General features: G+C 51.5%; 1 long non-coding RNA gene across 4 annotated transcripts in view; it reads right to left on the reverse strand.

Annotated features, from left to right (window-relative positions):
- LOC128079471 (uncharacterized) overlaps window positions 1-10888 on the reverse strand; it is a 122068-nt gene extending 111180 nt beyond the window's left edge. The window contains exon 1 of one of the 4 annotated variants that reach the window (XR_008206161.1): window positions 9607-10888. This is a non-coding gene — a long non-coding RNA (uncharacterized LOC128079471). Of the gene's footprint in view, window positions 1-6369; window positions 6466-8481; window positions 8683-9342; window positions 9460-9606 lie in introns of those variants that run through there. The other 3 variants (XR_008206163.1, XR_008206160.1, XR_008206166.1) reach the window with 3 other exon arrangements.
- Between the last annotated feature and the right edge of the window lie 621 nt (window positions 10889-11509).

Raw genomic sequence — 11509 nt, forward strand, 5'->3', positions numbered from 1 at the left:
AGAGGCATGCAGTATATCCTGGAGAGGGCATGAAAAAAAAAAAATTAATTGCTGGTCCAGAACAAAATAAAGGCCACGAAAGCAGTTAACTGCTATCCACAGATGCAGCCTATGCAAAACACAAGGGAGAGACAGAGGTATTGACATTAACGGCCAGTATTTGCACAACAAAAAAGAAAATGGATGCATGCCGACTGCCACTTACAAACTTGTATTTACTGGGGAATTGAGTCTTATATTTCTAAGCACCAGTGATATCAAACACAGAACAGCCTTTTGAGAGGACCAGGGACAGTTTCAATTCGGAGCCTGAAAACTGAGTCGTAACACATGCCCATGTGCAATATGGGACTGAACCCAGTCATCCAGGCTGCTCCTCTTTTTTATGTATGTCCTTAGAGAGATCCTTCTCCCACCATAATGTTAAGGGCCCAGGCAAAGCAATCAAACACCCCTATCAACATTTTTTTTTCCTTCTGTATCACACTGTTTTGATTTCCAGTATCACTGCTTATAGGTGCCACTCATTACCAAAACAATACTTCTTTAAAATGACCGGAATTGGATCAGTTCAATTTACAATCCATGGTTAATCCTCCCTGATCACCATCTCTGACTTTTTCTTTCCAATGCTCTGCAAAGACTTCCTCATGAATGTCAGTAATTCTGTTAGAGAACAGAGGCTCTCACTGACGTAGGATAGCTGAACTCTGTCTTCATTACGTCCCTTTAACCTCAACACCACTCACACATGAAAACTCCAGTTTCTGGAGGAGAACAAAGCAAGAATTTTCCTAAGCTGCAAAATAATAATAAAAAATGTACTATGCTATCCTATAGGCTTATCAAAACCAGCAGATATATTCCATGCTAGCGAAACCACACATTAAGTCAGCCAGATCTCACTTCTGTAACACGCTGTACAAATGCTATTCAAAGCTAGGTGTCTTTTAAATTCAAAGCATTGATTTATTTGTCAGAGCTGTTCCATAGGTACCTCTGGATTAGCAAAACCTAACAGGGCTAACCACCTACAGATTAAAACCACAGTATTATTTTTTTTTTCTTCTCTGGGAAGGGCACATGACTTTTTCAAGCTAACAGAGTTAGCTGTGGTTGTAGATGACAGTTTTTAGAGAACTAGCAGGTCCCATGACACTGGATCTGCCGTTCTGGCTTCTGTTTATACAGACAACTACAGGCTTCACTGAACAGATGCCCATGGACATAGGTAAGAAGGAAAGAATACCAACTAGCCGATCTGGCTCGAACCTGAACTGACAAGGAAGCCAGAACGCCAAGTGAGGCGGGGAGCGTTGTCCCAGAGCCCCGCGGGCAGCTCGGGCCCACCAGGCAGCGCTGTGCTTCTGTTCTCCTCCGGCAGAGGGCAATGACACTCAAACAGCCCTGAGCTGCACTCAGAGGCTGCTCTGGAACGACGGGAGCAGTTCCGAACATCACTGACACCTGTCTTAAAACACAAGCATTATTTAACACTGCAGGATTTCAAAAGTTTCTGTTCGGTTTAGACATGGCTTACGTGTGTCTCTGCTATTCGTACGTCTTGTTGAGAAAAAAATACCAACTGCTTTTCACAGACTTGGAATCCTGTCCTGTATCAGCAGGATAAACAGAATCCGGATAGCTCCAGGAGCCTGGGCCACTGCCCTGAAGTCACAGAAGCCAGAATATGAAAGATACCCCAAGAGTTATGTACACTGATACATAGCAGACATTAACAGACTAACATATAAAGACAGGTCAAATAAATAGGAGGGGTGAGGGGGAAAGACACTCCTAAAATAACACTGAGGACTCAGGACAGTACAACAGCTAAATCTAAAAGCAAACAGTGCTTTCAGTTTACAAAACACATGCAGATAGCAGCTAGCAATCTCCTTTTCTCCCCTCCTGCCAGAAGTAAACACCGTTGCTAGATGCAACTTCTCTGTCCCAAGAGACTTCACGGCTCCTTATGCTAGCTGGTAGCAAGAACTCTCCCACTGAATTCCCATAATCAAGCAAAGATACGTTCAGCTTCAGACATCTGGATTAACTACCACCAAGCATCCAGCATCCCATCAGGCAGAAACACCTGACAACGCTGATATAAATGGCAACCAAGAAAATATTTGCCTCCCGAACAGGTGAAAATTTCATCTCCCCTTCAGTTCTACTTTTTCTTGGCACAGTGCAGTTGATGAAGTCGGTATCTGCCTTCATTTTACAACTCTGCCGTGCTTGCAGAAGCTCCGACAATAGCTGCCATGGATCTATTAAAGCTCTGTAAAGTGAGCATAATACAGTTATCATACAAATTAGCACACATTCTGGGCATTCCATACACAACGTTAACATAGAAATACAATGATCTTTTCTGAAAATGTATATGGTACCAAAATTGTACCAGAGCATAATTCAGGGGAAGAATTACCTCAGATTCAGGATATGCTTTTTAAAATAAACACCCAATCTTAGAGGACTTAGTCTGCATCTCCCGAAAAAAAAGCCCTGTAGAGAATATTCAACCCAAGCTAATAAGCACTATGAAGGAATGAGGATTCCTTCAGCCACAGCACTGCACGGGCTGCTCACAGCTTGCTTGGTGTCGGTGGGACACACAGGCAGAGCAGCACGTTGCTGCATGCAAAGCACCACCAGGAGGGGGGCAGAACCACGGACATTTTGTGACAGTGGAGCAGGATGCTTTCCACGCTTCCCTCTCCCCATTTCTCCTCGGCTTTCCATCCAGGCAATTAACTGCTGTCTTGGACAGTCTGTGACACCAAGAAAATAAGAAAACCTGTCAGTATTATTAGCACACTGACTTCTGACTTCACAAGCTTGCTGTTGAGATCCCTGTACAGTACTTCTGACATGTTAGTACCTTCTCAGTTTGGTGCCAAGGAGTAATAATTTGGAAGACAGAAGAAATACTATGCCTGCTTTAGCATCTTTTCATTTACCACATCTGCCTGCTTACTAAAATAATCACATGGTTTTTGCTCTTCAGTAGGACCTTCTGTCTAACCAAGACTTACATTCAGAGAAGCACTAATAAAAATCATGGCTTACAGTGCTATAAATGCTCCTGAAACTATTTACTTCTCTATTTCTTTTGTTTATGCTTTAATAACAGATTTACAGCCCAGAAATTATTTAAAAAAAAAAAAACAAACAAACAAAAAAAAACAACCAACAACATCAGCAGAAACCATTAATGCTTCCTAACAGAATAATACCAAAAAAAAAAGTTCTCACATAAACTGTACAGTGGGATTCAGCTCACTGCAACACGGGGCTCAAGAGCAGCACCCTCTCCTCTCCCCCCCCCCCCCCCCCCCCCAGTTATCCCACATGTTCAGACTGAAGCACTCAAACTACTGACAATGGCAAAACTTCTGCATCCAGATTGATTTCAACTAATCACAACCAGCATATACTACAACCACCCCCTTTTTCTTGTCCTGCTAAATACATCACTTTCTGTCAGGAACTGAGGAAACTTTCGGCTCCAATGTTTTACTGCCACAATTCATATTTTTTCTGTGTTGCCGTCAGTCTTTCGGGGATTTTCAGGGATCTCCTGTTACGTCTGTGGAGAAGCAAATTCCTGGGGACATTTAACACGTTCCTTCCTGAGCTCAGGACAGGTCACAAATACCCACAAACGAGGGCCATCTGCAAGTGTTAAGTTGCCAGATCAGGAAACTACGGAAGGATGAAATCTCTGACCTTGATAAGGGCGAAACTCAGAACACAAACAACTCCAGTTTGCAGCCCGGCTGTTAGGTAACCACGCAGCGCCTGCCGGCTGAGGTGCAGCAAACTGAAGGGCTCACGAAGGATGGTAAACCTTACGCTGTATTTAGCAAAGTCCAAAGCCAATAAAAAAAATACTATCTATGCATAAATTCACTGCAAACAGTCGCAACTCTGTTAATTCTTTCTCCAGAAAGTCCTGAGTCGGGACACAGAATTATCATGAAACTGACTCGGAAGAACTATCCGGGAAAGGTTTCGTCATTTTATTTTTTAATTTCTATTTCAGCATTCATGTTTGCAACTACTTTTATCCTTTATGTTGCAGTCTTTTTGAGCTTTTATTCTGGTGCCGCCATATAACTCGAGAAGCAGGATATTTATGAAATAGCACCATGTAAATACTGCATGATAGCTACAGCCAGTGATACTATAGACAGGGCAGCAAAAACATAATTCCATGCTTTCGTTGTTAATAAGGGGGGGAGGAGAGGGTAAACGCGTGGTTACAGCAATGGAAAAAAAAAAAACAGCCCAGATTAAGGAGCTCCTCTCTATTTTAACCGTGTAATAGGCAACAAGTAACATAAACAAACACTTGCTTTTAAAATAAGTTCCCAATTTCCCTTTTTATTAAAGCAGGAAAAAAAAAGACTTTCACTACTTCCTGCAGCAACATCGACGCGAACACTCATTTAGATAAATACTTCTCGAAGCCTTTTCTAAGCACACGCAAACAACAAAACACATCTTTTTGCTACTGAAATCTGGCACGAGATCCCACCGTGAAATACTGAGTACATGAAAGATAAATTGGTACTGTTTACACAGAAGTGAGAAGAACTGGCACAACACCTATTTTTCATAGGCTTTTTTTTCATATACATTATACTCGTCACCAAAACAGCTCAGTAGAACACCGTGTACAGCACACATTGTTCCCTGTCATGAACTGACAGCAATTGAAGAGAAGGTGAACTAAGTTACAAAATGAAATATTTTTTCTTCCAGCCGTCTGAGAAGATAAACGATCTTAGTTATATTAAAGAGAAATGGGATACGGGATCCAAAGCGCTCATTTTATGTTAACTGCGTGTCACCAACAAAAATAGAGAAAGCAATTTCCTGGGGCATCAATTCCACCAGCAATTCCACGTACACAAAAATCAGACACTGACGTGCTCTGCTCCTGTGCACCCTCAGATCCATAACAAATCAACTGCTCCCTACCCAATTTCTATTTAAGGTAGATTTTTTTCCCCCCCTGAAGTAGGAAGATATAAAGACATGCAGATGTGCCAGCACAAATAAAGCTGATACTGCTTGGGCAAATAGATGTATTTCTGTGCCCAGCACCGTTTCATTTGACTCCCATAACCAACACAGAACACCAGCACTCCACAGCAAGCACCAAATATGGCTGATTACCATCCTTTCACCATTCGGCACAACCACCCTTTCTTGATATTTTAAGGTGAGATCCCCTCCTCTCTGAGGCAAGTTAATACCTGGAAAATCTCACAATTTCACATGCAGAAGATAGTGCTGGTAATGTTATGACAGAATGGAAGCATCATACTGAAGCATCATAAATCCCCAACACATTTAATGAGCTAGACCTGCATATACTGTGAAAAACTTTATCCTTCTATCCTCCTTCTCACATTCTATTACAGAGCATTAAAGCCCCAACACCAATACTACTAACACAAGATTCAAGCACAACTCTGCTGCAGTTTTAAATGCCCAGGCACGCTCATCAGCGTTGGTTATAAAATCATCTCTCCCCAACCTATTCTTCCTCGTTCGTCTGCTGTTATTTAACTTTTTAAGGCTATTTAAGAATCGCCACGCTGTGCTTATGTAACTCTTCAAAATACATTAAATTCAACATTTTTTAAGCTCTATAGTAGCAAAACAGACAGCAGAACACCCAGTTACAGTTCACTTTCCCACTCCTCCTCCGCTTACTCTAAACTAAAATATCTCCGTCATCTAGAAATAGTGGTCTTCCATTTTTTTCCAGGATTTTGAGAGATGCAGAAGCCTGAACTCCAAGCATTTGCCTACAGGCACAGATGCTTCTTACAGACCCCGTGCAAGCCGCCAGCAGACTCCTGGGGTCCTCTGCCTGCGAGCTGAAAGCCTCCGATCTAGAACTGCGTATCCTCTTACTTGCTGTTTCTTCTGCTATTTGAGAAGTTGCATTAAGACAGCATTACGTTCCTCAATGCCAACTCGCCTTTCCCTACGCAGCTTACCAGCGCTCTTCCAGAGCTTTCCATAAAATCCTAACTCCGGAACACCAGAACATCACTAACACACCTCGCTCAGCCCCAGATCCGAAGGCACTCTGCAGTAAAGTCTGTCCAACCTATAAATAGCGTTTATGCTCTGGAGGACGGCAGCAACCTCCGTTCCCCTGCTCACCAACCAGCGTGCCATAACAACACGGCCCGGGCAGACACGCAGGACGGCACCGGGGGAGAGAAAACCACACAAAGCATAAACACGTCGCGCCCACCGGGCACGGCCGGTTCTAAAAGCCCTCCTGTCGGGAACCTCGCGCCGGGCTCTGTCACGGGGCCGGCAGACAGAGCCACTCACCGGGAAAAGGGCCCTCAGGAGGCGCGGCCCCAACGCCCGCTCCCCTCAGCTCCCGGGGCTCCCGGCCGCCTCTCTTCGACCCGGCCGCCCCACCGGCCCCGCTTCCCGCCTCAGGCCCCGCTCCTGTCACAGGCCCCGAGCCCGCCCTCCCCCGCCGCCGCCACGAACTCCCCGCGGCCGCCGTCGCCCCCGGAGCGGCTGGGGGCGGCGCGAGGCCGGGCCGCGTGACTGCCTGAGCCGGCGGCACGTGGCCCCGACCATAACAAACAGGCGGGTGGGCGGGGGCGGGCCGCGCTCGAGCCCTGCCAAGGGCGGGCGGGCTGAGCGAGGTGAGGGGGCGGGGGGGCGGAGAGGGAGGAGAAGGGAGGGGGGTGAAGAGCGGGAAGGGAGAAGAGACAGAGCGGGGGGGGGCGAGGGGGGAGAGCGGCGCGGTGATTGGCCCGCGGGGAGCGGTGGGCGTGGCCAGCCGGCCCGCCGCCGTGGTGCAGTGCTGAGGAGGCGCCAGGCGGGGGCTGCTGCCGCGCGTCGAGGGGTCGCGCGCGCTTCCCGCCCTCAGCGACGCCGCTTGCCCGCCCCGACGATGACCCCCCGAGCGCGGCCCGCCGGTAACGCGCCGCCTCGCAGCCCCTTCCCCGCTGCTCGACCCACCCCGTCATGCCCTCCAACCGACCCCCTCGTACTCCCAGGCGGCCCTGGGCCCCCAGGCTCTCCTCCCGGAGAGGCGATTGCCTCACAGCCACCTGCCCTCCCTCCACAAGCCAGTTGCGCCACGCAGGAAAAAACCGCTGCGGCTCTGCCCACAGCCCTCGTCCCCTCCCTCCGTCCCCTCCCAGCACAGCTGCTGCCTCGGGCACCCCCCGATCCCCTCCCTATATAACCATTCCTTCAGGTACCCCAAAACATCGCTCTTCGTCACCTCAGGATCTCTTCAAACACCCCAAAACTCACTCGTCGCCTCAGAGCATAACTGTTCCCTCAGGCACCCCGACACGCCGCTCCTCATCACCTCCGCGTCCCCTCCCAACGCGGCCATTTCCTCGGGTCCCCAAACCCGTTTCCTCGACGCCTCAGGCTGCTCCCATCTCAGTGTAACCATTCTCTGTGGCACCCCCAAACGTGGCTCCTTCCAATCACTGCTGTTCCCTCCGGCACCCCAAACCCATCTCCTCAGCACAGCAGGGATTTCTCCGTCGCCTTTCAGCATGACGATTCCCTCGGGCACCCCAATGCCACAGTCTGCAATGCCACAGTGTCCCCTCTCAGCAAGGCTATCCGCTCAGGGACCCCAAACATGGCTCCTCCATAGCAGCATCCCCCTCAATCGCTGCTGCCCTCCTCAGGCACCCCAAAAATTAACCCCTTTCAGCACTACAGGGCTTTCCCCATCCCCTTACGTTGCAGTGATGCCCTCTGGCACCCCAAAACCTCACAACATCACCTTCCAGGTGCAGCCATTCCCCTCCAAGCACCCCAGAAGCCAGCTCTTCACTGCCACAGGGCTCCCTCCATCCCCCTTCAGCACGATCCCCAAAAACTCCACTCCTCAACCCCACACCATCCTTCTCTCCAGCACCCCCAAACCCTCACTCCTCAAACAGTGCAGGCTTCCCTCCATCCCCTTTCAGCACAGCGGTCCCCCCGGCCACCCCAAAATCTCACTTCTCAACACCACAATATCACCTCCTGGCACGGCCATTCCCCTCGGGCACCCCAGGACTCCTCACCACCGCACTGCATCCTTCCAGCACAACCATTCCTTCTGACACCCCAAAAATCTCACTCTCTGACACCACAACGTCATCTCCCAGCACAGCCATTCCCCTCAGGCACCACAAGCCCTCACTCCTCGAACACCACAGGGCTTCCTCCATTCCCTTTCAGCTCGACGATCCCCTCGGGCACCCCAAAACTTTGCTCCCCGACATCACAGCATCATCTCCCACCATCAGCCATTCCCCTCAGATATTCCAAAACTCCTCAGCATCGCCGTGCCCCCATTCCAGCACCTCAACCCCTCTCTCCACAACACAACGTCACCTCCCAGCACGGCCACGCACCCCACAAACGCACTTTCACCCCCTCAATCCCCCCCACGGAGCCCCACGCACCCACCTGTAGGGCCGTGCCCTCGGCCGCCCACCGTCCCCGTCATGTGGCACCGCGGGGCGAGAGCTGCGTCAATTAATTAAGCGAGCGCTCCGCACCGGGGCTGGAGCATGCGAAGGGCTCGGGGAAGTGCTAAATATACTCGCTGCCAGCGAAACCGCCTGTGTCACAGGCCCGGGGCTGGCGAGGCAGCGGCGCTTTCCTCCCCGCCCCCCCCTCCCCCCCCATCGGCCACATTTTGTTTTTGCCATACGCACTTCGAAACGCAGCCCGGCCCCCCCTTTTCTCCCCCCCCCCCCTTCGCTCCGCCGCCCCCGAATCCGCGCTGCCGCTGTGGGGCTGCTGGTGGGGTTGGCTTTTCTCTGTGTTTATTTTAATTTTTGAAGGAGGTGTACATTTTCTTTTTTTTTTCTTCTTCTTTTTTTTTGTTCTTTTAAATCTTCACCGCGAGGAAAACAACACCGCGAACCCCTTCCCTCCTCCCACCAGCCCCCCCCCCTCTCCCCCCGCGCAACCCCTCTCGGCGCCCACCCGCGACGCAGACACCGCGCACCTGCCGCGCCCGCAGAGTTTATCCCCTCCTTGAAGGCACCGCGCGGGATGGGGGTCCCTACGCTAAACACCAACCCATAGGTCCTCCATCCATACGGGGGAGAAAAAGGGGGGTCCGGGCCGAGCACTCGGGGCAGCGCCGCCAGGTGCGTGGGGCGGGGGGCAAGCAGAGGGGCGGGCGGGGTGCGATGGAGAGAGCCTGCCTCCCTCCTCCTCCTCCTCCTTCTCCTCCTTCTTCCTCCTCCTCCCTCCCCCCGCCTCCTCCTCCTCCTCCTTCCCCTCTGCCTCCCCCCCCCCAGCGCCGCTTGTGTTTACCTCAAGTTTGAATTTTATCTGCGCAACATGAGCTGGAATGCGGACATCGAGGCGGGCACGGAGCTCCGCGGAGCTTTTTTTTTTTTTTTTTTTCCTTTCTCTTCCCCCCCCCCCCCCCCCCCTTTACGCGGAGCTCCGCCGCGCTAAACATGGCGGGGCCGCCTCTCCCGCACAGCCCCGCCGGGCCCCCCCCGCACACACACGCACACAGAGCAACCGGCGCGGCCGCCTCCGCGCAGCGCTGCGGCCCCGCTGCTCACTCACCTCCGCTCCGCGCCCCCACGGCCCGCTATGGAGCTCGCAGACAGGTGCAGGGCTGCGGGCCGGGGGAAGGGGGGGTTACGTGCCCCCTCCGCGCTCCTTCTGCCCCGCGCTGCCCTAATGCTTCCCTCCCCAGAATGTTGTTTCATTATATCATGTCCATCATGTGACACCCGCAGGCCTCTCGATGGAAACTTAAAGGGGACTTTCACGTGACGATGCCGGACCCGACGGCACCCCCGGGCCTCCCCCGCCCTCGGGGCTCCACCGCCCGCAGCCGCGATGCTGCCGGGGCCGCTCTCCCCGCACCGCGCGGGCTCCTCGAGCCCCAGCAACTCGCTTCCTTCTCCCTACCCTTATCATCCCTGTTTTTCCCCATTTCCCTACATCGCTACTATTTCCCCCCCCTTTCCCTATCATCACTATTTCCCCCTTTCCCCTATCCTTATCCCTCCTATTTTTCCCCATAGCATTATTTTCCCCTTATCCGTACCCTTATCACTACTTTTTTTTTCCCAAAAAAAAACCTTACCATTGCTATTTTTTCCCCTACCCTTCTCACTACTATTTTTCCCCTTATCCGTACTAATTTTTTCCCCGTCGCTATTACTGCCGGTTATTTCATCCCTCCCCACTCCCCGCTTTGCTCTCAGCATCCCGCCCGCCTGGCACCTTGCGCAGCGCGGACGCAGCCTGCGGCTGCGGGATCCAGCGCGGCTCCGCTCGGCTGCGGCTCCGGTGCTGAAGTGGCAAAAACTTGTTTGTGCCAGCGAGGAGGCAGAGGATGCGAGCAGTGCCATTGCTGTGCTGGTGCACAGACTTGGTGCGTTGCTTGCAAGCGTGCTTTTAGATCTGCAGCTCAGCCGGCTGATGGAAAAACTATTTAGCGAGGAGCTAATCTGTAACAACATCAGCTTTCTAACACGGGGCAGAGTTGGAGATGTTTGTAGGGAGAGATGCTTTAAGGAGTGATGCCTGGTAGTACCCTAGCGCAATCCTGCACGCAAACAGACGTAACAAAAGAGGCAATAAGATGACATTTTCCACACTTTGTGGAGACCCGGTCCCACGCACGCGGCGGGGGTCTCCCGGTGGAGCCCCGCTGGCGGCCGGCGCTGCAGAGGCTGCTGTTCTGCCTTCAGTGCTGAAGTGGCTTCGGCTCGAGCTGGTGCCCCAAGGTTGGTGGGAATGGGGCTAAAGCCCACCCGTTCCGCGCACCCATCTTCAGTCCGTTGCTCCACAGTGAGACTCCTGTGATGTCCGGGCGATAAGATGGTCTGCTGGTCCCTTGGGAGTTGCCCAAATTCGGCTCACAAATTCATGATGCTGCAGCAGTGTTTGCAGCTGAGTGTGAGGTTCAGGGGACTGGCTGGAGGGCTATGCATTTCACAATCAAAATACCTCAAGAAGGCGGTTGGAACTGAAATGGGCTCCCTGAGACGCTGGTCATGGTCCTAAGCTGCTGGGGTTCAAAAAGTGTCAGGACAACACTCTCAGCCGTATGGTCTGATTTTTGTGTGGTTCTGCATGGAGCCAGGAGTTGGACTCAATGATCCCTTATGAGTTCCTTCTAACTCGGGATATTCTAAGATTCTGTGATTCTAAAAGGAGAGTTGAGGACGCATTGCCACATTTGTTTCCTTACAGCCTTTCCTGAAAATCACAGCCCCTCAGTGATTCAAAGCATGACCCACAGCTCTGAGAACAGGGTTGGAATACAATTTATTCCATTTATTCAACATCTCATGGGGTTCTCTTGAAGGGACCACGTTTGCCACCTCAGGTTGATACCAGTGCCCATCAAGTGCCCCTGAGACATGGTGGCCCAGCCCTGGTATGGGAGCAGAGTTGCTTGGACAGGCCCTGTCCCGGTCCTTCCATTCTCCTTCTGGGATTTTTGGAGTTG

The sequence above is a fragment of the Tympanuchus pallidicinctus genome, unplaced genomic scaffold (genome assembly GCF_026119805.1).
Source record: "Tympanuchus pallidicinctus isolate F22 unplaced genomic scaffold, pur_lepc_1.0 scaffold19, whole genome shotgun sequence".
NCBI lineage: Eukaryota > Metazoa > Chordata > Aves > Galliformes > Phasianidae > Tympanuchus > Tympanuchus pallidicinctus.